Source organism: Urocitellus parryii, chromosome 8 (assembly GCF_045843805.1).
Source record: "Urocitellus parryii isolate mUroPar1 chromosome 8, mUroPar1.hap1, whole genome shotgun sequence".
Taxonomy (NCBI): domain Eukaryota; kingdom Metazoa; phylum Chordata; class Mammalia; order Rodentia; family Sciuridae; genus Urocitellus; species Urocitellus parryii.
This window is the reverse complement of record NC_135538.1, coordinates 16,023,477-16,050,812: the sequence shown is the minus strand read 5'-3', so window position 1 is coordinate 16,050,812 and position 27,336 is coordinate 16,023,477. Positions and strand designations below refer to the sequence as shown.

Genomic DNA, 27,336 nt, shown 5'->3' with positions numbered 1-27,336 from the left:
GCCTGATATCAAGAAGGAAACCAAATCCAAGAAGATGAAAGCCGACACCCAACTAAAGTCTGGTGGTTTGTTCAGTTTCCAGACCCCAGCCATGTCTCAGAGCCTGAAATTAGTCCTAGGAGAAGAGGTCAGGCTCCTATCAGGAGGGACCCTTTAAGCCCAGAGCCAGTTCAATGTCTCCTTTCAGCCTGCCCCACAGCATCTGCCCATTCACTTGGGTCTTGGTGCATAGAGAAACAGAAAACATGCAGACATTCACCCTGGAGACAGTGTGAGCTGACCCCATGTCCAGGCATCTGAAGCATCACCATGGCCCCCTGGTACTGACAAGGTGCATGTGGGGCCAGGAAAGGATGGATCTGTCCGAGGTCCTACTCATAGGGGTCTGGGGCCACAGACCCACTCAATGGTTATTTCAATTTCTCTGAATTTGTAACTGGAATGAATCATCCATGGGCTTAGTGAGTCACTTGTGAGGTCAGGGCTTCCCCCAGTAGGGAAGGCCAAGTACCATCTTCTGACAATGCCTTGTCCAGGCAGTTTATTTAAAATAGTATCTCATCCTGGAGGACACACATTTGTCCTCTACTTAGTGCAACACCTCACCCTCAGCTCATACCTGTGACTTTAGAGAGTACCCTACTGCCCAATGAATCAAGGAATCCACTGGGTAGCTAATGGTGTGTTTTGGGGGGCAGTCAGCCCCAATCTACAGGAACCCCTCCAAAAAGCCAGTCCAACCTGAAGCCACAGCAACATGGACCTGCATCTCCCTATGAAATATGCATCTGCAGAACTATTTGGGGAAGACAACCTGGGGATGGGCACCAACACTGGAGGCACTCTAATCTAGGGTCAGATGACTAGGACAGTGGGCAAATCCAGTGCCCCATTCATTTTCATGTATGTAGTCTTCAGTTGCTCTCACAGTAAAGCAGAATTGAGTACTTGATATAGAGAGAGGTATAGTGTGTCCTGCGGAGTTGAAAGTGCTTACTGTCTGCCTTTACTGTCTGCAACTCGTGCCTACTTTATACCATTATATGATGCTGGATCCCCAAGAGATAGACTACATGGGCCTAGGATCCAAGGTCAGGAGTCTATAGATGCACCCACTACAGAAACGTATAGATGCACCTTTGCTGTTAGACAGTTGAGGATGGTGGGAACATGATGTCAAGAGAATAATTCTATAAAATGTCCCACTGTGCTGATCCCCATATGCTTTCTTTGCTAAAAAGCAATTTATCTAACTCTACTGGACAGGATAGGTCACATTCCACAGCAAACTACCTGTTAACTGCAAGAAAATGCAGGCAGGAAGTAACATTGATAAGAGAAACCCAAGTTACTTAGAAGGGAGACATTTGTGACCCTTCACAGACCAAATTCTGGAAGATAAGGATAATTCCTCCTAACTATAAAACCTGCAAAAATGATTAAGAATGCAGATAGAACCAGTCAGTATGGGCCAAGATGACACAGTTGCCATGGCAAAGCAGACTTGAAAGTCTGATGTCACCTGCTGTCAGTCAAAAGCCAAGAGGAGGGCCTGGGTGGGACTCTCTGGAGACTTTCCTGGGATCCCCAATAAAAATGGAGCACAGGAGAGGCAGGTTGTCTCTCTCCTCTCTGAGAGAACCCACTCTCTCCCTTGAGAGTGTTGCCCTTCCCTTTTCCTATCCCTTCAATGAACTCATTCCTGTTACTCTGAGCAACAAGTCTGAAATCTGAGTTGATCAAAGAATCGGGGTTTAAACAGGGGGTCTTTGCACTGTTTCAGTTTCTTAGAAGACCCCAGCTCCATATTTGGAGAAATGGGGCCCCCTCCTCTTGTGTTAGGATCTGTGGGTGAGGTGGGGATGTTCCCTGGTTGTGTCCTCAGGCAGAGGCATATGGTTCCAGGTGGTGGTGGAGGAGGTTAGGGTCCCTAGGTGGATGGGAAGGTAGGGAGGCCCTGGGTGGGGCTTGGTTAGATGAGAAAAGCAGTGAAGGGAGGTGAGCTGGGTGGTGGCTCACTGAATCACAGAAAAATGGGTGGATGTGGCTAGTGAGGCTCTGTGGGCGCATGTGCTGAGATCCCCAGGCAAAGTGTGGTGGGAAGTTCAAGGGTCAACAGCCTTGGGATGCTGAAGGGTTTGCAGGGGGTGAAAGTCTGTAGAGCAGAACTGGGCCTGGGGATACCTGTTGTCCTAACCCTGTGGGGTCTCGTCCCTGTGCACCTGGTCTTGGTGGCTGTGGCTGTGGCACCGATTTGGGAAGGCAGCAGTTAGGCTGGGGTGGGGGGGCGTCATCATTTTGTCAACTTGTGGTCTCCTTCCCTATTGTCCCTCCTATCTACTGTGGTTACTGTTTTCTTTCTTGCTCCTCTCAAGGGCCTGAGGAAGAGAAGAAGACAAGAAGACTTGGTCCAGGCAGAACTGAGCTCACTGTGGGTGGAGGAGGGTGGGGTGTGGGGGAGGGGTGTGGTGGTGGTGGTGATGGTGGAGGGGCCTGAAGAGGGGACCCAGGCTCAGTCTTGAGATCAGGTGTCTGTAGGTGACACTCTGTCCCATGACCCCTTCGCCACCCCTTAAGTTGTGTCCTGGGAACTCACCGGTTGGCGCCGCCCAGAAACACTTGGGTCCCAGAAGCAGAGCCAGGGTGACAGAAAAGAGCCCGATGAGGGTGTCCAGAGCCATATCTGGACTAGACAGAGCAAGAGAGGGTGCCAATGTGTGCGGGCCGCTTCTTAAAAGATTCTGCTGGGGCCTGGCGGGGGAGGGGTGGCGGCGGGGGCGGGGTGGGAGGGGGATTGGGGAGGGTTGGGGGGCGGGGCTGGGTCCATTGTCGGGGGGAATCGTGGGTAACTTTGGGTGAGTTAATCTAAAAGTGTGCGCATTGAGGTGAAAACTTCTCTCTTGTGGTCTTGAGTTGGAGATCACAGGAACTTCTGTGGTTTGATGAGAGCCCTGTGGGGGGGCGGGGGCGGAGCGGCTCCTTAAGCCTCCGCTGCTGGTTTTATGGGTGAATTTCAGACTTTTCACTTCAAGGACTGAGGCCGCTTTCCCTTGGTTTCTCCATCAGAGGTTTTTAGCCTCCGCCCTTTTCTTTTCCATAAAAATGGTCTTATCCAAGGCATATTTTGCAAGTCTTTTTTTTCCCAGTCGAGTTTTGCTTTTCTTCTTCTCTAACGTGTTTTAACAAGCACAGCAGTTTTGTGCCCAGTGGCAATGTCCGGTCAGGTAACCTTTGCTGCACCCGGGGGAGGGGGTGAGGCTCTGGACTTGGGAACCTGGACCTGGGGGGCTGGGGCGGAGAAGGGGGCCCAGCTTAGTCAGGTCCTGCGCACTCTGCGCTGCGCGGCCTGCTACCAGCGACTCCTTCAAGCTTCTGGTCTGGGACATGCTCCTGTCCTAATCCCACAATAAGGTTGTTTGATTTCGGACACTGTAGAATCAGGGGAGTTGACGACTAGTGAGTGGACAGGCAAACTCGGAATAGGTTATGGGAACAGTGTCCTCGCTAGGAAAAAGAGATTTCTGTTGATGTATTAATGCTTATTTTTATACTTTTTTTTTTTTTTTTTTTTTTTGGTGGTGGTGCTGGGGATTGAACCCAGGGCCTTAATACATGCTAGGCAGAGTTATATCCCCAGTCCTTGATGCTTGTTTTTTTTTTTTAAGTTTTTTAAATTTGCTATAATTAGTTATATATGACAGTACAATGATTTTGATATATCATACATTTGAATCAGATGGGATATAATTTCTCATTTTTCTGAGTGTACAGGTTGCAGAATCATATTGGTCATGCAGTCACATATATACACACAGTAGATGCTTGTTTTTAAAGCAAGCATGAGCCCACATAGTTCCTCTGTGGTGGTGGCTAGGATCCCCCTGGGTGGCTGCAGCGCTGTAGGGAGGGGCAGGGTGAGCCTGGGGGAGCACAGGCCTGCCTGCAGCCGCTTTGGCTGCTGCTGCCACCTCAGTGGGAGAATGATCTGGGCTGTAGAGGGTGGTCCAGGCTAGCAGCCACAAGCCAGTTCTGCAGCTGCCCAGTGGAGTCAAGCAAAAGTTGCCAGCCCAGTTCGACCCACTCGCAGCCCCCCAGGAAGGGCGAGAGGGAGCAGCTGCTAATGTCAAAATACACTTGGGCGGGGGGCTGGGGTTGTGGCAGCCCCCCCCGCCCCCTCCCCATGCCCCCCCCCCCCCCCCCCCCCCCCGCCCCCAGTGTATTTCTGACATCAGCAGCTACTCCCTCTGGCTGCCTCGCACATGGTAGACCCTGGGTTCCATCCTCAGTACCACAAACAAAACATAAACAAGTGAAATAAAGGTATTATGACCAACCAGAACTAAAACAAATTATAAAAAAAAACAAATACACTTTCGGGAAATAACCTCTAAATCTTGGTTGAATTTTTAAATTTTCCTCTGTGGATCAACAATAGTTGTTTTTTTTTTCTTTTTCAATGCTCTCAGCTATTTAGTATTTTGTTGGGAGAACAGGGTGACACACAGCCCAATATTCTTCATAATGATCCTCATGCTAGGCATCCAGATGATAATGGACAGAATCATCTGCAAGGACAAGTGAACTTCAATGCAGATTCTAGCCAACATAAAGATGAGAACACAGACATTGCTGAAAACCTCTTTCAGAAAGTTAAAATTCTTTGTTGGGTTTTGACAGGCCCTCAGAATCTAGAGATAAGGCCAAACCTGTCAAAGCTACATGGGCTCAATGTTGTAATAAAATGTTGTTTATGAATTCAGAAGAAAATAAAGACTTTCCTACTGTGGGATTAAAAACCAAAGGAGGCAGGGATCAACTCTACTGGAAAACAATTAAAGCTTTTCAGTATGTTCATGACCATTATTTAGAAGATGCTGATTGGTTTCTGAAAGCAGTTGATGATTCATATGTCATACTAGACAAGTTGAGATGGCTGCTTTCCAATTATGACCCTGAAGAACCTATTTACTTTGGGAGAAGATTTAAGCCCTGTGTAAAGGAGGGTTACATGAGTGGAGCTTCTAGGTATAGAATCATATCTTCAGCAAATAGTGCTAATTTAAATTCTTCTTTTCCCATCCATATCCCTTTGATTTATTTTGTCTAATTGCTGTAGCCTGTGTTTCAAAAACTATGTTGAATAGAAGTGGTGAAAGAGGGCATCCCTGTCTTGTTCCAGATTTTAGAGGGAATGCCTTCAATTTTTCTCCCTTTAGAATGATTTGGCCTGAGGCTTAGGGTAGCCTTCGCAATGTTGAGATATGTTCCTGTTATCCCTAGTTTTTCTAGTGTTTTGAACATAAAGGGGTGCTGTCTTTTGTCAAATGTTTTTTCTGCATCTGTTGAGATGATCATATGATTCTTATCTTTAAGTCTATTGATGTGATGAATTACATTTATTGATTTCCATATGTTGAACCAACCTTGCATCCCTGGGATGAATCCCACTTGAATCATGGTGCACAATCTTTTTGATATGTCTTTGTATCCAATTTGCCAGAATTTTACTGAGAATTTTTTGCATCTATGTTCATTAGAGATATTGGTCTGAAGTTTTCTTTCTTTGTTGTGTCTGCCTGGTTTTGGGTGATAGTAGCCTCATAGAATGAGTTTGGAATTACTGCCTCTTTTTCTGTTTCCTGAAATAAATTGAAGAGTATTGGTATTAGTTCTACTTTAAAGGTCTTGTAGAACTCAGCTGTGTATCCATCCATCCGGTCCTGGGCTTTTCTCCGTTGGTAAGCTTTTGATGGCTTCTTCTATTGCCTTACTTGATAAGCTAGATCAACCCCCTGACACCTGACTCCTGCCTCATTTGAATGGCTTCTCCCCAATAAAACCCAAGTTCAAGGTGTGCTCCCTCTCTTTGTTGTCTGCCATACCCCCTTGTGGGAGCTGTGGCTGAGGAGTGGTCACTAAACCCAAAGAAAAGGTACTTTCTGTGTCTGTGTCTTTATTTAGTCCCCAAATTCACTTGGAGTGACCATGACTAGTTTAGTGGGTTTAGTCCTGTGTCCCAACAAATGGTGGCCAGTCCTGCAGGACTCCAATGTGAATTTTGAGAATTGGTGGATTTGTTTATTTTCTCTCCAGTAGTGAAAGCATGCATAGATTTTAAATATTTTGTGGTTTGATTTGTAAAAGGGGGAGAATTAGAAGAAAGTCAGTCCTTAAACTTGTAATATCTGGAAAATTTTCATCTTTAGAAAGATAAAAAATAATTCTTATTTTGCAATCCTAGAGTCTATAAATAAATGTAAGGAATTATTAAGGTGATTAATGGGACATTGCTAAGTTAAGTCCTCTCCCATAGGAAAAGCACTTTTGTGGATTTTTTTTTTGTGTGTGTTTGTGTGTGTGTGAATTTTTATATTTTGAGATAGTAGGTAAAGATTTTGGGGGTTATATGCTAGAAATCTGCGCTTAGAGAGTGAAAGAAAAAAGGCAAAGATTTTTTATACCGGGGATAGTTCTAATTCTAGAGACAGATTTTGTTTTTCTGCTGTTTTGGTAGAAATGCAAGACTTTAGCCACTATTCCCCAAGGGGCCTGTAACTAGACGGACCAGGAGCACATAGGTAGACAGTCTTTTGTCTGAGAGAGTGTTGCCCCCTTACCCAGGCTCCAGGTTCCTGGAGCAGGAGGCACTGAGGCACTGAACCCAAGAGGCTAGCAGGAACACAGGCCGGGCCACCGAATCCCGGGCTCAGGCACTGCAACCCCTGGAACACTCACATGGGGCTGCCCTAGAGGGATTCCAATCGGAAACAGATGAGCATCCAGGCATCTGGGGGAAGTTTTGGGATTAATGCCCAGATTAATGCCACCAGCTCGCCCCACTGCTGTGTCGCGCCCGCTGGCCCCTCAGCCCAGAGACCCTTAGCCCAGAGACAAGGGGCTACCCTGGACCTCCGCGATCCCTGGGACCCCCAGGGGACATGGACACAAGATGCCAGCCACAAGTCTGGCCCCAGCGGGACGAACATAGGAGGGAGAAATGACCAAGCACAAAATAGCCCAGCACCAAGGATTTTTGCGTGGGCGCCTGACGCAGTGGCTAATTCCTGTAATGCTTGATTTGCGACCTTGCCTTAGGTGGCCACAGGCCTCAGCAAGAGCAGCAGCCATTGGTCACAGTGGCCACGCCCATTGGCTCGGGCTTCCCTGGTTACTAAGGCAACCACGTGGGGTAGTGGGAGCAACAAGAAAGATGCAAGGCTCTGGGCACAAGCCACCTGGCCTGGCGAAATACAACCAGGATTGCTAGGGTCAGAACAAACAATGCACGAGGTAAAAACCCCCAAATTTCAGGGAAAACTCTGGTCTATAGAAAACTCTGTAGAGTTCTCCAGCTACATGGGGTGTGTGTGGGGTGGGGGAGGTGGTGGCCCGCAACAAGGTGGATAAGTCCCACCCCCCGCATTTTTCTCAGGTTTCCCATTGGTTCTTCCTCTGTCACTCAAATAGGGCTTCTGGGCCACCTCCTTTTTATTAACCCATACTTTACGTCTCACACTGGCAATGGGAATTAAGAAACCTGTACCCAGCTGTTAAAAAAAAAAATCTTTATAATTTTAATGCATTCCCACTAAGAAAGATTTCTTTTTCACACAAAATATGGTTCAACAGGCACCTACATTGCAGCCCTGATCAGGCCTCACTTGTTCTCAAAGTTAAATAACCTAATTTTTTCTTTATAGCTGTATTATTAAGAGAAGTTGCAGATGTAGCAATTATAAGAGATAAATATGCTTGCTTATGTTTTATTTTTGGAGGTTATGAGGATACATTTTGCTCCTGCAGGAACAGAAACCAGCAACCTGGGTCAATTTTCTCACAATGTTCTGGTGATGACCAAGAAATCCTTATTCTTTTCAATTCTAACTATGTAATTATAAGAAAGAAATATAATATACACAAGGATCTTATTTCGGCTACATCACATGACATCACATATAAGAGTGCACGCCTAGTTAAAAAATAAGTTTATCACTGAGAAAAAAATGACACTGAAAATAGTTATCCCTAAAATATTAGACAGATAGCTATAAGTAAATCAGCTCAAAAGCTGATAGCTTGGGCTGGGGATGTGGCTCAAGCGGTAGCCCACTTGCCTGGCATGCTGTGGCCCAGGTTCTATCCTTAGCACCACATACAAACAAAGATGTTGTGTCCTCCAAAAACTGAAAAATAAATATTAAAAAATCCTCTCTCTCTCTCTAAAAAAAAAAAAAAAAGTCGATAGCTTATTTCAGTAAGAAATTTAACATGATAGACTTTTTCTCAATGTTAATAATGAGGTAATGTCCTATAAACATTGATATTTTTGAAATTATTAAAACAATAATCACACATAATTGTTCAAGCTAATATTGCTACACAAAATACAACTGTTTTTTATATGTAAAAATTATTTTGACATAAATCCATCAATATGTCATTGTTAGCTCAATATCATATAAAATTCTAAATTAGATTACTGTCTTAAACCATACTGTTGACTTGTTTTTACCCATTAATATTTAAAAAAATTTTTTGGCTCTTTCTTTTTTAATATATTTTATATTCATTGTAGGTGAATGCAATACCTTTGTTTAATTTATGTGGTACTGAAGATTGAACCCAGGGTCCCACACATGCAAGCGGAGTGCCCTACTGCTAAGCCACAGCCCCGGCCCCCACTTTAATATTTAAGATACTAATTCTACACACTTAAGTCAACACTAAGTTTGATAACAATAAGAACAGTTTTTTATAGATTGGTAAATAAAGGACTATTCATGTTTCTATTTCATTTTTTTCTTAATGGTAAAAAACAAAATATCTTTTCTTGGCTTATTTAATGTGTACATCCTATTTTGGATAGATGTCTATATTTTTCTCATGCCCCTGATAAGGACCACCACTCCTAAGTTAAAAACTCTGTCTCTAGCCTCATCCCACATTAAGATTATTATTTAAGTTAATCTAAAGCTAATTTCAAAGTACAAGTTTTATATACAGCTTATTATATTCTTCAGAATCAAGTTGTACAATTAGTGAAGGCTAAATTTCTACTTGACATGATCCCTTTCCAATCCATTAATGTTCAACTTAACATAACTAGTAGATGACTTTTGTCAAGTTTTATGACCAGCTAGAGATAATAGATCCTTTCTTATTATTTAAATACTGTACTATTGTCTATAACTTAAACTAATTATACTATGGCTGAATTCAGTTTTATTAAATAAAGAAAGGGGAAAAACAGGACTTTATATGCACATACTGGATCTTACATATTTCAAAATTTTACATAAATTGTGATATTAAAAGTCTTACTGCTACTGAACATGATCCAGTAAATTAAATCAGATTTCAAAGGAGAGTTTAAACCTGTCATCATGAAAATAACTGAAAAACCTGGCACAGGAAGGTAAATTTCCAGCTGTAGAGTTTACAGCCAAGTAGCTTTATGAACTTATCAGATAAGTAAAAAAATTATGAAGAGACTTCTGTGGACCCATCTCTCAAGTCCACTTTTAGTGTGCATTTCAATGTGGACTGGAAAGTCCACCCATGTAACTAGACTAATTATACTGACTATAGTGGTCAGTTATACTTATATGTTGATCCTATGGCAAACAGGCTGCCTGGGAGTATCTTTTGAGAAAAAGACAGCATATAACAAACCTAAACCAGCTAATCATGCTGTTTCTTAGAAATTAAGACTATATATCTGGACAATTGTCAAAATAGAAAGATTGTTGAAATAGAATTTTCCTATACAGGCCAGTTAGTTACACAAAATACCCACCAATGTATTATTGGCTAATCATCTACAATAGAAATTGGCATCTTTCCTAAGTGGGTGGATTGCTCAAATGATTGCCAGTATAAAATAAGGTGTCCTATAAATAGGATATATTTTAGTTTGGTCTCCTAGAATTACATGAGGATACTATAACACCTAGAAACTTTAACCCTCACCAAGATGGCTTCCAAAAAGATGTTTGATGTGTAACTTCTGCCTCCAGAATTTTTGAATTATTGACAGACTTAAAGACTCCTTAAATGTGAGAACTAAGAGTAAGGATGATTAAATATCCTGTAACCTATAAAAAATACAACTTATCTATTTGTACCACTAGTTATATTAAAAGAAAAAGACATTGATCCTTCCTCAATGTTCCATTGTTCTATTGCCATTTGGCATGCTGAAGTTAACACAGAGGCTTTGAAGTAGATAAATGCCAATTAAGTAGATCTGGGCAAACTCTTTTTTTTTAAATTCTTTTTATTTGTTTTAATTAGTTTTACATGACAATAGAATGCATTTATGCACTTTGATATACATGGATGGGATATAACTTATCATTTTTCTGAGTGTACATGTTGCAGAACCATATTGGGCATGCAGTCACATATATACAAACAGTAATAATGTCTGTTTCATTCTACCATCTTTCCTATCCTTACATCCCCACCCCTACCCTGTCATCACTTCCTTCTGCCTAATCTAAGGTAACAATATTCTTCCCTAGTGACCCCTGCCTTATTGTTAATTAGCATCCGCATATTAGAGAAAACATTCGGCCTTTGTTTTTTTTGGGATTGGCTTATTTCGCTTAGCATGATATTCTCCAACTCCAACCATTTACTGGCAAATTCTGTAATTTTACTCTTCTTTAAAGCTGAGTATATGTTGAGTATATATGACATATTTTCTTTATACATTCATCTATTCAGGGACACCTAGGTTGGTTCCATAGTCTAGCTATTGTGAATTGAGCTGCTGTAAGCATTGATGTGGCTGAGTCACTACAGTATGCTAATTTTAAGTCCTTTGGGTATAAACCAAGGAATGGGATAGCTGGGTTAAATGGTGGTTTCAGTCACAATTTTTTGAGGAATCTCCACTTTCCATAGTGGTTGCACTAATTTGCAGTCCCACCAGTAATGTATAAGTGTACCTTTTCCCCCCACATCCTCACCAACATTTATTGTTGCCTGTATTCTTTTTTTTTATTGGTTGTTCAAAACATTACAAAGCTCTTGACATATCATATGTCATACATTAGATTCAAGTGGGTTATGAACTCCCATTTTTACCCCAATTCCAGATTGAAGAATCACATCGGTTACTCATCCACATTTTTACATGATGCCATATTAGTGACCGCTGTATTCTGTTGCCTGTATTCTTGATGTTTGCCATTCTAATAGGAGTCAGAAGAAATCTTAGAGTAGTTTTGATTTGCATTTCTCTAAGTAATAGAGATGTTGAACACTTTTCCATACATTTATCGATCATTTGTATTTCTTCTTCTGTAAAGTGTCCATTCAGTTCCTTAGCCCATTTATTGATTGGGTTATTATTATTATTTTTTTTGGTGCTAAAAATTTTGAGTTGTTTATATATCCTAAAGATTAATGCTTTATTGGAGGTGGATGTGGTAAAGATTTTTCTCCCAATCTGTAAGCTCTTCCCTCACTTTATTGTTTCCTTTGCTGAGAAAAAGCTCTTTAATTTGAATCCATCCCATTTAATAATTCTTGATTTTACTTCTTGTGCTTTAGGAGTCTTGTTAAGGAAGTCAAATCCTAGGCTGATGTGGTGATGATTTGGGCCTATTTTTTCTTCTGATATGTGCAAGGTCTCTGTTTTAGTACCTAAGTCTTTGATCCACTTTGAGTTGATTTTTATGCAGGGTGAGGGATAGAGGTTTAATTTCATTTTGCTACATATGGATTTCCAGTTTTGCCAGTACCATTTATTGACTAGACTATCTTTTCTCTAGTGAATGTTTTTGGCACCTTTGTCTAGTATGACTTAACTATATTTATTTGGGTATGTCTCTGTGTCCTCTATTCTGTACCATTGGTCTTCAAGTCTATTTTGGTGCCAATACTATGCTGTTTTTGTTAGTATAGCTCTGTAGTATAGTTTAAGGTCTGGTATTGAAGCTTCCTGCTTCACTTCTTGCTAAGGATTTCTTTAGCTATTCTGGATCTCTTAGTTTTCGGCTGCAGTCTGGCTGGGCACAAAATAACCGAGCAACCACAAATACTTGTAGATTCCAACAGCAACTCTTTATTCCAGAACTCTCACAGACACTCTACACGCATGATCTGGGAAAAATACACTCCCTCCACCGGGTTCTGCATACCAATTCTCTCAGAACCCCTTGAGAACTCCAGGGGAACTCAAGGAGCGGGCGCCTGAGGCAGCAGGATACGCCCTATTCCCAGCAGGATCCACCCTAAACCTGGAGCCACCCTAATCCCTGAGCAGGGTCACCTTTCAACCAAAAATGCCATGCGTCATTCCTACTTGGCTATGGCTCTCAGCAGTTTTCCAAATTAATTTAATGATTGCTTTTTCTAATTTGATGAAGAATGTCATTGGAATTTTAATAGGAAGGGCATTAAATCTGTATAACACTCTTAGTAGTATGGCTATTTTGACAATATTAATTCCACCTATCCAGGAGCATGGGAGATCTTTCCATCTTAGGAGGTTTTCTTAAATTTCTTTCTTTAATGTTCTGTAGTTTTCATTGTAGACAATTTTCACCCCTTTTGTTAGATCGATTCTCAGGCATTTTAAAGCCTTAAAGCCCTATAGAAAGAAGAACAAACTGCCGGAGCCCAGCTGGCTGGGCAAAATAACGGGGGTGGGGGTGGGTGGGGGTGGGGTGGGGGGTGACGAATAACTTGTATATGTTGATACAGCAGGAGTGGAAGCCATTTATTGTAGGACAACAGAGGTATTTATACATTTTACACAGCTTATCTTAATTAGCATAAACTAGATACATCAGTCAACCAATAAGGAATCTCCATATTTAATGGCTCGCTTTTGTTACTTCTCAAACCACTCCCTCTGGCATTTTGCCAGGCACCATCCAGACTTGTTTACAAACTCTAACATTTCTATGGCAAAATGCCAGGTGCCATCCTGACTTGTTTACAGACCTTAACAAATACTAAAAGCAGTAGAAGACAGGGAAATAATTAAAATCAGAACTGAAATCATTGAAATTGAAACAAAAGAAATGATTTAAAAAATTGACAAAACAAAAAGGTGGTTCTTTGAAAAAATAAATAAAATAGATAAACCCCTGGCCACGCTAACAAAGAGAAAAGAGATAAAACTCAAATTACTAAAATATAGGACAAAGAAGGAAATATCACAAGGGACACATCTGAAATACAGAAGATAATAATTAATAATAAAATAAAAAAAAATAATAAAGAAACTATTTTGAAAATTTATACTCTAAAAAATAGAAAATATCAAAGACATTGAAAAATTTCTAGAGGCATATCACCTACTCACACTAAATAAGGAGGCCATACATGATTTAAATAGATCAATTTCAAGTAATGAAATAAAAATGCCATCAAAAGCTTACCAACCAAGAAAAGCCAGAACCAGATGGATTCTTAGCCGAGTTCTATAACACTTTCAAAGAAGAATTAACACCAAAACTCTTCAAAGTATTCCATGAAATAGAAAAGGAGGGAATCCTTCCAAACTCATTCTACAAGGCTAATATCACCCTAATACCAAAACCAGACAAAGACCCATCAAGGAAAGAAAACTTCAGACCAATATCCCTGTTGAACATAGATGCAAAAATTTTCAATAAAATTCTGCAAATTGTATACAAAAACATATTAAAAAGATATGGTCAAGTGGGATTCATCCCAGGGATGCAGGGTTGGTTCAACATATGGAAATCAATAAACATAATATATGATATTAGTAGACTTAAGAACAAGAATCATATGATTATCTCAATAAATGCAGAAAAAGCATTTGACAAAACAAAGCACACCTTCATGTTCAAAACACTAGAAAAACTAGGGATAGTAGGAATATACCTCAGCAGTGTAAAAGCTATACATGCTAAACCTGAGGTCAGCATCATTCTAAATAAAAAAACATTGAAAGCATTCCCGCTAAAAACTGGAACAAGACAGGATTCCTCTTTCACCACTTCTATTCATTATCATCCTTGAAATTCTAGCCAGAGCAATTAGATAGAAGAAAATAAAAAGAAATTAAATGGACACAAATATATAAAGAAGAACTTAAACTATCACTATTTGCTGATGACATGATTCTATATCTAGAAGATTCAAAAAATTCCACCAGAAAACTTCAAGAACAAATAAATGAATTCAGCAAAGTAACAGGACATAAAATCAACACCCATAAATCAAAAGGATTCCTGTGTAGCGGTGAAGAATCCACTGAAAGAGAAATTACTTCATTCACAATAGCCTGTGCAAACTCTTGACCTCATGATTCTTGAAGTGACTACTTTAAATATTATTCATTGTTTCCACAATTACAGCCTTTATGGCTATGTTTTAAAAGCTACGAAATATAAATTTTCTTAATAATTTGACTTAAATTACTCCCAAGATTCTTCATAGTCAAATAAGTGCTGATGGAAAAATTGGAACTACATTGCACACTCAAGAAGCCACTATAATGAATAATGAGCCCTCTGCTCTTTGGTTTTAGGAAAGGTTTGAATGCCATGCTGACTATAAATATGTCTGTGTTACTATGACCAAATACAATGCTTCCCAATAAAATTGGGAAAAGATTAATAATGTTCTGATGAGTGCTTGGCAGAGTAATAATAATAATACCTGGATCCTTTGAAGTTAATTAAGTGTCTTTAATTCTAAAAATATGTTGAAACATTCTATATGATGTGTTATTGGAATTTTTTTGTACTAATCCTTTTTGTGTCTCAATAGTAGGCTACAACGACCTTGGACCAAGAATCCAATGACTGGAAGATATAATTCCCCAATTGCATTTATAAGTTACGAAAGGGGGAGATGTGGCGAGCCAGGCATAGGCTGTGTGTGTGAGCTGTGAGCATTTTGAGTGCACAAAGTGAACTGGACTGATGCTGCTGCTCTGTCTGGCTGTGCATATATGTGTCCCTTTCGCTTGCTCTGCCTTTGATTATCACACAGCACATGAGAGGGGCATGATCTTCCACCATGTCAATCTGCTGACAGCCAGACATCAGTTACCTAGACTAACCCCCTGAAACTTGGCCCCTTGCCTCATTTGAATGGCTTCTCTCCAATAAAACCCAAGTTCAAGGCATGCTCCTTCTTTTTCTTGCCTGCCGTGCCCCCCTTGTGGGAGCTGTGGCTGAGAAGCGGTCACTGAGCCCAAAGAAAAGGTACTTTCTCTGTCTGTGTCTTTATTTAGTTCCCACATTCACTTGGAGTGACCTTGATTAGTTTAGTCATGTGCCCTGACACCAGACCATGTCCTGGAACCCCCCTAAGCCTTTTGATTGTTCTTTACTTTCTGTGACTAACCCCACAGTCTGGGATACTTCACAACCTACAATAACAAGACATCATTCCCTGATTCATATCCAGTTAAGAGACACCATCCATTATGTAATCCTTCCCCAATATCCTCTAACTCCCTTAACCCTCAGAGGTTTAAAGCCCATCATCTCCCAGTTATTGCAAGGCAAACTTCTTATACCAAACTCCTCACTTCATAACTCACCAATTCTTGGAGTAAAGAAATCCAATGGCCAGCTGTGGCTCATGTGGCCATTGTTCCCATATACCCTGTAGTTCCCAACACTCACACCCTTTTATCTCATATCCCAACCTCCACCACACATTTCTCAGTATGAGACCTGGAAGATGCCTTCTTTACTATTCTTCTCGATCCAGACTCATGCCCACTGTTTGCCTTTACTTGGATAGACCCAGACACTAACTACTTAGAGCAGCTCAACTGGACCATCCTCCCACATATCTTCTGAGATAGCCCCCACCACTTTGGCCAAGCTCTCCAACTCGACCTGGTTACCCTAAATTTATCCCCTAGCCATCTTATACAGTATGTAGATGACCTCCTGCTCTGTAGCCCTTCCCTAGAATACCCCACATGTTACACTATCACCCTCCTTAACTCCCTGGCCCCCTGGGGTATCAGGTTTCTCAATCTAAGGCCCAACTCTGCTCCTCTCGGGTACAATATTGAGGCATCCTTTAACCTGCACCTCCTATAATATTCCCCCAGAGAGACTCCAAGCATTAAACCCCTACCAACCACCAAAAGAGACATGCTGTCCTCTTAGGCCTTTAAACTACTTTCATATCTGGACACCAAAATTCTCCCTCATAGCCAAACCTCTTTATGAGGCATCCAAGGGGAATCTTTCAGATTCCCTTCCATCTCCCCATTCCTTTTCCTCTACCATTTCTGCCCTTCAGAATTCCTTCCTAAAATCTTCAGGGTTTTTTTTTTTTTGTGTGTGTACTGGGCTTTAACCCAGGGCCTTGTGCATGCAAGGCAAGCACTCTACCAACTGAACTAATACTCCCAGCCCAAATTTTCAATTAGTTATATACCAAACCCCAATAATCCCTTTTTCCTGGCCCTCCACTCAGAACACAAATAAGCTTTGGGAATTATTTACCAGAAGTCAGGAGATACTCTTGTAAAGGACAGATGAGTCAGGACACCCAGGACAGCAGGAAGCAGTTGTATTTGGCTACAGTCAGGTTTAGTGGATAGAACTTTTTCTATAATCAATTAATCCCCCTGAACCCTGAGTTCAGGCAGTTTCAGAACATTATACCCAGTGTGTAAGAGAAAGGTCTTCAAAGTTCACAGCCACCAGAAGTTTACACAAAAGCAGGTTTTTCTTTTCTTTTTTTAAAATTTCTTACATACATGACAATAATGGAATCCATTACAATCATAATTATCCATCCACAGCACAGTTTTTCATAACTCTGTATCTAAAGTATGTTCACACCAATTTATGCCATTATATATGAGCTCTCTTATTATTATTATTATTATTTTGCATTACAATTCTTAATACACCTTTATACCACAATTTATCTATCTCTGTTTTTCTTTCACTGTGTTCTGGGTAAGTTCACCCTTCAAGGACAGCACCTGAGAAGGGGAGAGCTTCTTCTCCACATTCTTTCCTCCTGCTGTCAGCTGTTACCATGGAGCCCAATTAATAACATCTTCTCTTATATTTGAAATGTAAACATCTCAGTGAAGCTCTGGCTCAAGGCCAGAGGCCCAGTTAAAGGATCTATCTTATCACACTTTGCATTTGCAAACACACTTCTACAAACTATTCTATGTGTTACTCATTCTAGAAAGTCCACAAGCCTTTGTGAAACACTAGTTAAGGGGTGTTCAGCACTGGAGTGCTGATCTCATCTAGGCCAGTGGCCAAATAAGCTAGAGCAATAGGAAATAGGAAGTTTAACTACATTGAATTATTTTGTAGAGAATCTTCTGCTGAAAGTCCTAAGATCAATTATGATGAAGATTTCTGGAGAAGCTTAGTTAAGATTTTCTGTAGAGGAGGGAGTGCCATGACAATACCCCCACCTCCATCCTATTGCATTCCTACCTGAACAATTCAACTTAGTTTATCAAAGCTGTCCCCAACACCTCAAGGTTTTAGCAACAGCAGCTCTAATGATCCTCAAGGCAAGAAAATTCACATTATATAACCCATTACTGTTCTTACTATACACTCCCTCTCAGATCTCTTTAGTCATCATTCATTTTTATCCCTTTCCCCAACTGGAGTCCAATTACTGCATGCACAACTCCTGGATCCCCTAACAAGATTCCTCACTAAACCCAGGCACTCTGCTCCCAGCAAACCCTTCTGCTCCTATAATTTCTCATTCTTGTTCAGACTTTCTGGACTTTTTGATGAGTCAATTTTCTCACATAATGGATCAGCAATTACCTTACTCCCTTGACTGGTTCATACTTAGAAACTCTCAGAAACATCCCCCTTATCTTGCTGGTTATGCTATAATTCAAGGAAAAGTTACAGCAGATTCTTCTGTTCCTTACCCAGATATTAGAATTATCTCCCTATTCCCAGAGACCACCTCACAGCAAGCTGAGTTAGTGGCCCTGTTGCAGGGACAGACAAGGCAAGGAACCGAAGATAGCAGGAAACAGTTTTAATTGGCTGCAGCCAGGTTCAGAGGGCACAGCTTTTGCTGTAATCAATCAACCCACTGAACCCTGAGTTCAGGTAGTTCCAGAATTTTATACCCAGCATATAAGGGGAGGGTCTCAGAAGTTCACAGTCAGCAGAAGTTCCCATAAAAGCATTTTTTTTTTTTCTTTCACTGTTTTGGGCAAGTTAACCCTTCAAGGACAACACCTGAGAAGGGGAGAGTTTCTTCTCCCCTTTCTTTCCTCCCCCTGCCAGCTGTTACCATGGAGCCCAGTTGCTAACTTCTCTTATCTTAGAAATTTAGACATCTCTGTGAAGCTCTGGCTCAAGACCAGAGGCCTTGTTAAAGGATCTGTCTTCCTTATCACACTTGGTGAAGCACAGCTCAAGGCCAGAGGCTTTTGTTTACATATTTCTACAAACTACTGTACTGGATACATGTTTGTGAAAAACTAGTAAAGGGGGTGTCCAGCACCTGGAGTGCTGATTTCTTCCTGGCCAGTGGCCAAGCAAGTAAAACAGGGCAACACGAAAATAGGAAGTTTATCTACGTTGAACTCTTTGGTAGAGACTCTTTTGCTGACAGTCCTAATAATCAGCCATGGTGAAGATTTCTAGAGAAGCCCAGGTAAGACTTTTCTGTGGAGGAAGCGGGTGTCATTACAGCCCTCATGTAAGCTTTATCATTAGCCAGGGAAAAATCAGTCAATATTTTACATATTCCAAATACATATACAATATTATTTATTCTAACATTTTAATCTGGAAGGAGAGGGGCTTCCTAACTCAGAAAAGAACCCCTTTAATACTAGCTACATAAAAATTTGCCCCACAAGGAGACAGTCTTACACTGTAAAGGGCATTGTATAGCAGAAAAGGCCAGCAAGGCCAGGGACCACAGACCAAGAATGAGGCACCAGGGGAGGAGTGAGGGGGAGGGTGGCCACGCAGGGGTTAATTTTTTTTTGGCTGCCAACATTTTTGTGCACAGCCAGCTCCCTGTCTGGGTACAGCACCTACCAGCACCTAGCCCTACAGGCCCGCTGGATCTGGGCGCCTTGCCTGTCCAGTAGGAGGCAGGTACCAGTTCAGCACCTGTGGGCCCCTGGGGCTTCCTGCCACCCGCCACTCCACCTGGGATGGCCTGAGTTGGCAGGGATTAGCTGGCAGTGCCTCTCCTCCTTTGCCACCAGCCAGCAGCATAGCGCCACAGAAAGAGCAGGATGGGCCTGTTGTGCCTCTAAAGACGCAGCCTGAGACTCAAGGTGTTCCAAGTGCAGTCCTTGGGGATGGGCTGCTTGTACCATGGGCCTCATGGAGAGCGCCTGGATCCTGGGCACATGCCACAATGTCCACCCCTCTGCACATGCCAGGCCTGGAGGTAGGTGGATCAGAAGTAAAAATCCCAGCCAAACAAGAGAGAGGGAGGGAAGGGGCTAACCTGTAAGGAACCATGTCTATCTGGGAGTCCTTTAACCCGGAAAGTTATGAATTGGATAAGAGCTTCCGGTTAACCAGGTTTACTGAACTGAAGGGCACAGGCTGCAAAGTGCCTCAAGATGTCCTGCAGAAGTTGCTGGAGTCTTTACAAGAGAACCACTTCCAAGAAGATGAACAGTTTCTGGGAGCTGTTATGCCAAGGCTTGGCATCAGAATGGATACTTGCCTCGTTCCTTTGAGGCATAGTGGCCTTTCCTTGGTTCAAACCACAGATCACATTTATCCTATTGTAGATGACCCTTACATGATGGGCAAAATAGCATGTGTCAATGTCCTCAGAATAGCATGACCTCTATGGAATGGGGGCACAGAATGTGACAATACACTGATGCTCCTTGTAGTCAGTAATAAAATGACCGACAGGAAAGGGATAAAGTGATGCCCCTAATTATACAGGGTTTTAAAGATGCAGCTGAGGAAGCAGGGATGTCTGTAGCTGATGGCCAAACAGTATTAAACCCCTGGCTTGTTCTGGGAGAAGTTGCTACAACTGTCTGCCAGCCTAATGAATTTATCATGCCAGATAACGCAGTACCAGGGGATGTGCTTGTGTTGACAAAACCTCTGGGGACACAAGTCCCTGTTATTGTGCACCAGTGGCTGGATATTCCTGAAAAGTGGAATAAAATTAAGCTAGTAGTCACCCAAGAAAATGTAGAATTGGCATACCAAGAAGGAGTGATGAATACGGCCCGGCTCAACCGGACACCTACAGGACAGACTCATGCACACGTTCAATGTCCACGCAGCCACTGACATCACAGGCTTTGGGATCTTGCACCATGCTCAGAATCTGGACAAGCAACTGACAAATGACATGTTCTTTGATTCATAACCTCCCTGTGCTGGTCAAGATGGCTGCTGTGAGCAAGGCCTATGGTCTCATGCATGGAACCTGCCCAGAGACATCAGGAGGCCTTCTAATATGTTTACCACATGAGCAAGCTGCTTGGTCTGTGCTGAAATAAAGTCCCCCAAGTATGGTGAAGGTCACCAAGCATGGATTATTGGGATTGTAGAGAAGAGCAACTGTACTGTCAGAATCATAGGTAAACCTGGATTATCAAAGTTGCACCACAAGTGGCCACTCAAAATGTGAATCCCACACCTGGTGCCACCTCCTAATATAGACAGAAATAGCAATTTGGTTTTGTTGTTAAATAGATCTATTTCCTTTATCATCACTTCAATTAAAGACTATAACAACAACAAAAATCTCACTGTATCTACACAACTGGTGACCTTAGGTAGATTGTGAGTGGATACAATTAATAAAATGAAATCCATGGCCTTCTTTTCCTGTTACATTAATGAAAGATGCCCCCAATCTTGAGGCAGCTTTCGAGTTGAGAATTATATTGTTATCCAATACTGTTGATTCATTTTGAATCTTTAGACACTAATATTTTTCTAAAGGTGTTTTCACCCATCACAGACATTACCGAGAGTAGTATCACATAGCAGTTGGGTCTTTTCATTTTATGTGTATTTATCATACCATTTTGGTCTTTTTTGTGTGTCTTGGATGGTATTCTGGAAGGACAGATTTGGTAAGTGATAAGATGGTCTCCTGGTAGTAAGATGTTGCATGATTCCTTTGTATCATTGATTTGTAAAGCTGAGATTAATAACTCAAGAGCATCTCTTTGACCCAGGACATTCTCCAATAGTGCATAAAGTTCCACAAGGCAAGTGCTTCAGTCTGGCTTTGGTAGACACCTTTACTGGACGGGTCAGAGCTTTTCCAACTAGCAATAAGAGGGCTTTCACAATAGCAACCCTACTTTCCCAGGAAATAATTCCACTCTTTGGTTTACCTGCCTGCCTCCAGTCCAGGAATGGCCCTGAGTTTACTTCCTCTCTTACCCAAGAATTGGCTAAAATTTTAAATATAAAATGGAACTTCCACATTCCATATATCATCCATAGAAACCAGGAAAAGTTGGAAGGATTAATAGAACCAAAGGCAACCTTAACCAAATTATCTATAGATACTCATTTGGATTGGACTGAGCTTTGGCCTTTTGGCCCTTCTCCAAATCTGAGCATTGCTAAAAGCAAAAAACAAAACAAAACAAAATCCACCAAAAATCAACCAACCAAACAAACAAAAAACCACCTCTCATAAGCAGCCCTTTTGAACTTATGTATGAGTGACCCCTCCTTCCCCCCACCATTCAACCTCATTTACCTAGTGTTCCTCTTTATATCTTAAAACTCTCTTAGCTTACCTTAGGGCTGCCCTCTGGAAATATGCCCACACTCATCTTCCCCAGCTCCAATCTTCAGAGACCCATAAAGTCCTATTTCAGTAGAGGACTTAGTCTACCTTTCCCCTCCTCAATGCAGAGCCCCTTAAAAGGAAAATGGGATGGCCCATTGGAAGTCATTTTAACTACCCCTACCACAGGCCACTCCTCCTGGATACTCAATCTAGAGATATAGGTGGGACATTCTTTCATGTGGATGATTTAACTCACTTTTATAGAAATAACATAGGTTCCAAAACCTTTATGTACTAATACAAGGGGGAATTATCACCTCCCACCATGAGAATGGATTTTGGGGCCATTTCAGAACTCTGTATGGGAAATAGGCTTAACTCAGGAGTTTTTAGGGGCTAGAATGGTGAGTATCCATATGGGAAATCAAAAAATGTTATCTTTCTTAACTCTTCTCTTCAGAAAGAATTCCACCTCACACAACATGTATATTAAATCCCTCTATTTTAGTATCTGGGTCCATTCAAATACAATATAAGTGGACTGGGGATATAGCTCAGTTAGTAGAGTGCTTGCATTACATGCAAAAGGCTCTGGGTTCAATACTCAGCACCACACACACACACACACACACACACACTATAATGCCTCATGGAATATATATTATGTAAATATGAAAACTGTATGTTGCAGTATTGTATCAATTTAACCATATGGCAGAGCCCGGAACACACTGTTAGGATTCTCAAAAGGCCAGTAGCTATCTCATTCCCTGTGAAATTGAAATAACCATATCAAAACCTGTCCTCTTTATTGGATTAGCATTCGGGACAGGGACTGAGTTTTTGGCATAAGCCCTTCTTCTCTCAGGATCCCTCCCAACATTCTGCCCTTATGCCCTTACATTTTGGCTCCCTTTGCCAGGGCTGGGCGGGGGAGGGGTGGAGGGCGAGCGAAGGGTGGAGGACAGGGACATAGCCCACAGGCCAAGACTGGGAACTAAGGAAGGAAAGGAGGTGTTCTGGTAGATTGGGTCACGCAACTCAAGGGTCTGCGTGGCCTGAAGAAAGTCAAACAGGATCAGAGCCTGGATGCCAATGAGCATAGCAAGGACCGCACCTGCCAGGGGTAAGAGCTCTGGAGCACTGAGAGTCGTGCAGCTGCACCTTTAAAGCCCCAGGTCCCTCTTCTGGACACTCTCTTTCTGGCCCACCTGAGTTTTTCCTCAGCTGCACCGTGCTCTGCTGTTCTGTCCTATGCTGTCTGCCCTATGTGTGTCTTCTGCCAGGGTTCCACTTCCTGCGATGGCGGGAAGCCAGCGAGGCCCCAGCAACTCCTGCTGCCTTCTGGCTGCTGGCTTTAGCCCTCTCTAACTGCTTTGGCATTAAGACAAACGCTCATGCAGGAGAACACAGTTCTCCCACTTTCCAAAACCTTCCTCTGTCTTGCGTTTTAGCTTTTATGATTCCGAGGACCAACAGTTTCCAACCATTGTGCTTTCATTTGTGTTTGAATCTCTGTTTAAACACAGAAATATATACTATTGCAGGGCAGGGAGACATGGATTGTGCCAGCAGCACATCTGGGGGGAAGTGCTAGAGATTGAAACCAGAGCTTCCAGAGTGCTAGGAACTGATCTGTCATTGAGCTACAGCACCAGCCCAAGGACCTTAACTCTTAAACAAAGAGGTGCTGCTGAGTCTTATATTATTCATTCATTCATTCATTCATTCAGGAATTGAACCCAGGGCTGCTTAACCACCGAGCCATATCCCTAGCCCCTCTTAAAAAATATTTTATTTACAGACAGGTCTTGCTGAGTTGCTTAGGGCCTTGCTAAGTTGCTGAGGCTGGCTTTTAATTTCCAATTCTCCTGCCTCACACTCCCAAGCTGCTGGGGTTACACCACCATGCCCAGTGTTACTGAGCCTTATGAATCCTCAGCCAGCAGATGCCTGGGAGGACAGCTGCTTAGACTGGGAGTGGGAGGTGCCAAACCTCAGCAGCAAAATCACAGTCATGACTTTAAGAAACAAGGTTCTCAATGTTGTTCTTTATTTTAATGTGCAGAATCTTCTTATCACCTGGTGCGGGGCACATAGCAGGTACATGGGACAAAGAGTCTGCGAAGGACAGCTTTTACAACCCTCGATGAATAAAGAATTTTTTAAAGAAATAATTAAAAAAAAATTTTGGTGAAGATAAAACAAAATTTATTATCACAACCATACTTAGGGTACAGTAAATATTCTCAGCCTCTGAATTTTTAATTATTTATTTCTGCAGTTAAACCTGGCCTGTCTTGAATGATACATTATTTTTGAAAAAGTTTTTTAAAAATTTTCTTTTCGTGTTACAGGGATCTTGTAAAAAACGATGCACATTGTTAGAGTTTTAAAAAATTCAGCCTGAGCATTTTATGTCTTTCATTGCTGAGGTTAGTAAATTATATGGGTTGCATATTTGGACTTTTTCTTAAATATTTGGACTTTTTCTTGTCATCATATTTTCCATTTATTGTGCATTTCAGGCCTTTTCTGACTTTGTGTATTGGTTACTATATGGAATTTTCTTCTGCTGCTTCATGAGTTACTTGTCATGTTAGTTGTCCTTCACCTGTGTTAGTTGTCCTTCATTTATGACCAACACCAATGCTTATTTGCATTTATCATTAATTTTGCTTTGCCCCTAATTGAATGTATCTGGCATATTTTCACATCCCTTTTGTGTGTTGCCTTCAGCCCCATTGCCCTGCTACTACTCAGAATTGTGTATCTGGGTTTTTAAATTATATATATTATATGGTATTGGGTTATTTATTATATATATATTAATTATATATCTGGGTTATTTTCTGTTTTCAGTTTTACTCTCTTCCCCTTTGTTGTTCATAGTCATAATCTGTTGCTGTTTTTTTCTTTTTTTCCTTTTTGGCACCAGGGGTTGAACTCAGGGGCACTCAAGTACTGAACCACATCCCAAGCCCTATTTTGTATTTTATTTAGAGACAGGGTCTCACTGAATTGCTAAGCGCCTCACTGTTGCTGAGGCTGGCTTTCAACTCGAAATCCTGAGCCACTGGGATTACAGGCATGGACCTGGCTCACAGTCATAATCTCTCTCTCTCTCTCTCTCTCTTTTATCTTATAATTGGAGTGCTTTCTGCAAAGTACTTTCAACTTGGATCTTTTTAAAAACTTTATTGGTGCATTACAATTATAATAATAATGGGATTCATTATGCTATAGTTGTACATGCAGATAAAGTTATTTGATCAATCTTTTCCCCCAGAACCTTCCTTTTTATTGCCTCCCCTTCCTCCTGACCCAGTTGCTCTTGACTAATATCCCTTTTGTTATTGTTATTATTTTAATTAGAATATTATAATTCTCTATATAAGCAGGATTCATTGTGGTCCATCCTTACATGGACATAGCATAGCATGATTTGGTAGGTTTTGTTTCTATGTCCTTCCATCCTCTCTTTCTCTGACTTCCTTTTCTCTACTGCCAACTTGGATCTTTTTTTTTTCCCCAACTTGGATTTTAAGGGGCAAATATTCTTCTTCATTTTAAAAATATTTTATTAGTTGCTGAGGGACCTTTATTTATTTATATGTGGGTGCTGACAACTGAACCCAGTGCCTCGAACATGCTAGGAAAGTGGTCTACAACTGGGCCACAACCCCAGCCCCAAATCTGTAAATTTTGAATATCATATTTCCATGCAGCTGTATCTTCAAGTTTGCAGAGTGGAAGAAAAACTAATTTTTTCTTCAGTAAAAACACTTTAGTTTTTAGACAAAATGAATGCTGGGACTATATTAAGTTCACTTTCACTTCCAGAATTTTACAGATTCCATAAAACCAGTCCATGTTATCCTAGATTTATTGTAATTAAGATGGGCATTTTAATCAAACATACAATCATTTTCAGTCACTGGAAGCATGTGCTAATCAAGCTTTAACACTAGTCATACTGTCAACTAAATTAATCAGATATGAGATATTTTATAAATAACAGAAGTTTAATGCATAAATTATAAATAGATGTAAACATTTTTAAAGATTAGACTTACACTGTGTGAAGTATAGTAACATTTTTGCCTTTGAAAAGAAATCATCAATTTTGGATTTCACATAAGGAATGGTACCCAGGAAATAATATAAAAAGTCAGGAGAATTGTACCTTTAAGAGTACAGGGGCTGGGGATGTGGCTCAAGCGGAGGTGCGCTTGCCTGGTATGCATGGGGTGCTGGGTTCAATCCTCAGCACCACATAAAAAAAAAAATAAAGATGTTGTGTCCACCGAAAACTAAAAAATAAATATTAAAAAATTCTCTCTCTCTCTCTTAAAAAAAAAGAGTACAAATGAGTAAGGAAATACTTATTACTGGAGCCACCTCATGGGATGCTTGGATGTTTACTACCAGGGGAGCGTTTTTTTTTACCTAGAAACAATATAGCTGACTGTTCCCTGTCTGGCTGGCATATGACCCTTGCAACAATGGAGCAGGAAATATTCCTACTGGAAACAAACTTACTTCAAATCTTCTTCTTCTTTATTTATTTTATTTGTTCTTTTTAGTTTACATGACAGTTCAGTGTAATTGGACATACTTATGCAAACATGGACTACAACTTACTCTAATTAGGATCCTAGTCTTGTGGTTATACCGATGTAGGAATTCACTGTGGTGAATCTTGTTTTGCAAACCATTTAGCCTAAGGTTCCTACTCCCCCAACAAACTAACCAGCAACACCAGCAACAATGATGAAGAATATTGAAGCCTCTGATGCCTGCATTACTGGATGAGAATTAAAAATAGAGTGAATTAATATTTATTTATCTAAAAAAAGGGTTTGTGACATAAAATGAGAAGCCAACAACAAGCATTTTTCATGAGAATATTTTTCTTTGTTAGTCCTGTGCCACAAAATGAATTTGACCTTTAAATAAGCAGATAATAAGTTTTATTTTCCTTTTTTAAATCCATAAGACTTTTTTTCTTTTTTTCTCCCACTATATTAAAAATTTTCTCATTTCAAAGTCTGCTTTCCATTTTTTAAAATGTTTTTTAGTTATCAATGGACCTTATTTATTTATTTATACATGGTGCTGAGAATTGAACCTAGTGCCTCACAAATGCTAGGCAAGCACTCTAACACTGCGCCACAATCCCAGCTCTCCATTTTTGTTACCATCAAAATATTCATATCTCTTTATATCAGTAATCCTCATCTCACAGGAATATACTTGCCTTCTATATGATTTCAGTTTGTAGAACATCCTTACCAAGGACTATTTGAATTTTTCCTTTCCCCTCTTTTATTTTATAAGAATTCTTCCTTACAATTTTTTTGGTCTCCACTCTTGCTCAAAAATATGCATCTTCCCTATTATATATAACATGTAGTGTCCCTGTCTTTAGTGTTCCATGGCTGAGTCCGAGTGCACTGCAAGCAATGCCTATTTTTTTTTTTTCACAGATTCATCATTTGTTGGCAGCCCTTGGTGGGAAGAGGATGGCTTGGGCTCTGAGAGTCAAAGAAGTGGAGATGGGGCCTGTGGTGAGTACGTGTTGAAATCATTAGGATTAAGTAAAAATACCAA

The 27,336-nt window shown here is 41.1% G+C and overlaps 1 long non-coding RNA gene and 2 pseudogenes across 14 annotated transcripts in view; all 3 read left to right on the top strand.

Moving 5' to 3' along the window:
* The first annotated feature begins 3,212 nt into the window (after window positions 1-3,212).
* LOC113190581 (glycoprotein-N-acetylgalactosamine 3-beta-galactosyltransferase 1-like) lies at window positions 3,213-7,175 on the top strand (annotated as a pseudogene).
* Window positions 7,176-19,452: 12,277 nt separating this feature from the next.
* Window positions 19,453-20,624, top strand: LOC113190586 (selenide, water dikinase 1-like; annotated as a pseudogene).
* A 2,057-nt stretch (window positions 20,625-22,681) lies between these two features.
* LOC113190576 (uncharacterized) overlaps window positions 22,682-27,336 on the top strand; it is a 186,458-nt gene continuing 181,803 nt past the window's right edge. For all 14 annotated transcript variants that reach the window (XR_013344188.1, XR_013344182.1, XR_013344184.1 and 11 more), the window contains exons 1-2: window positions 22,682-22,849; window positions 27,213-27,293. This is a non-coding gene — a long non-coding RNA (uncharacterized LOC113190576). The remainder of the gene's footprint in view (window positions 22,850-27,212; window positions 27,294-27,336) is intronic.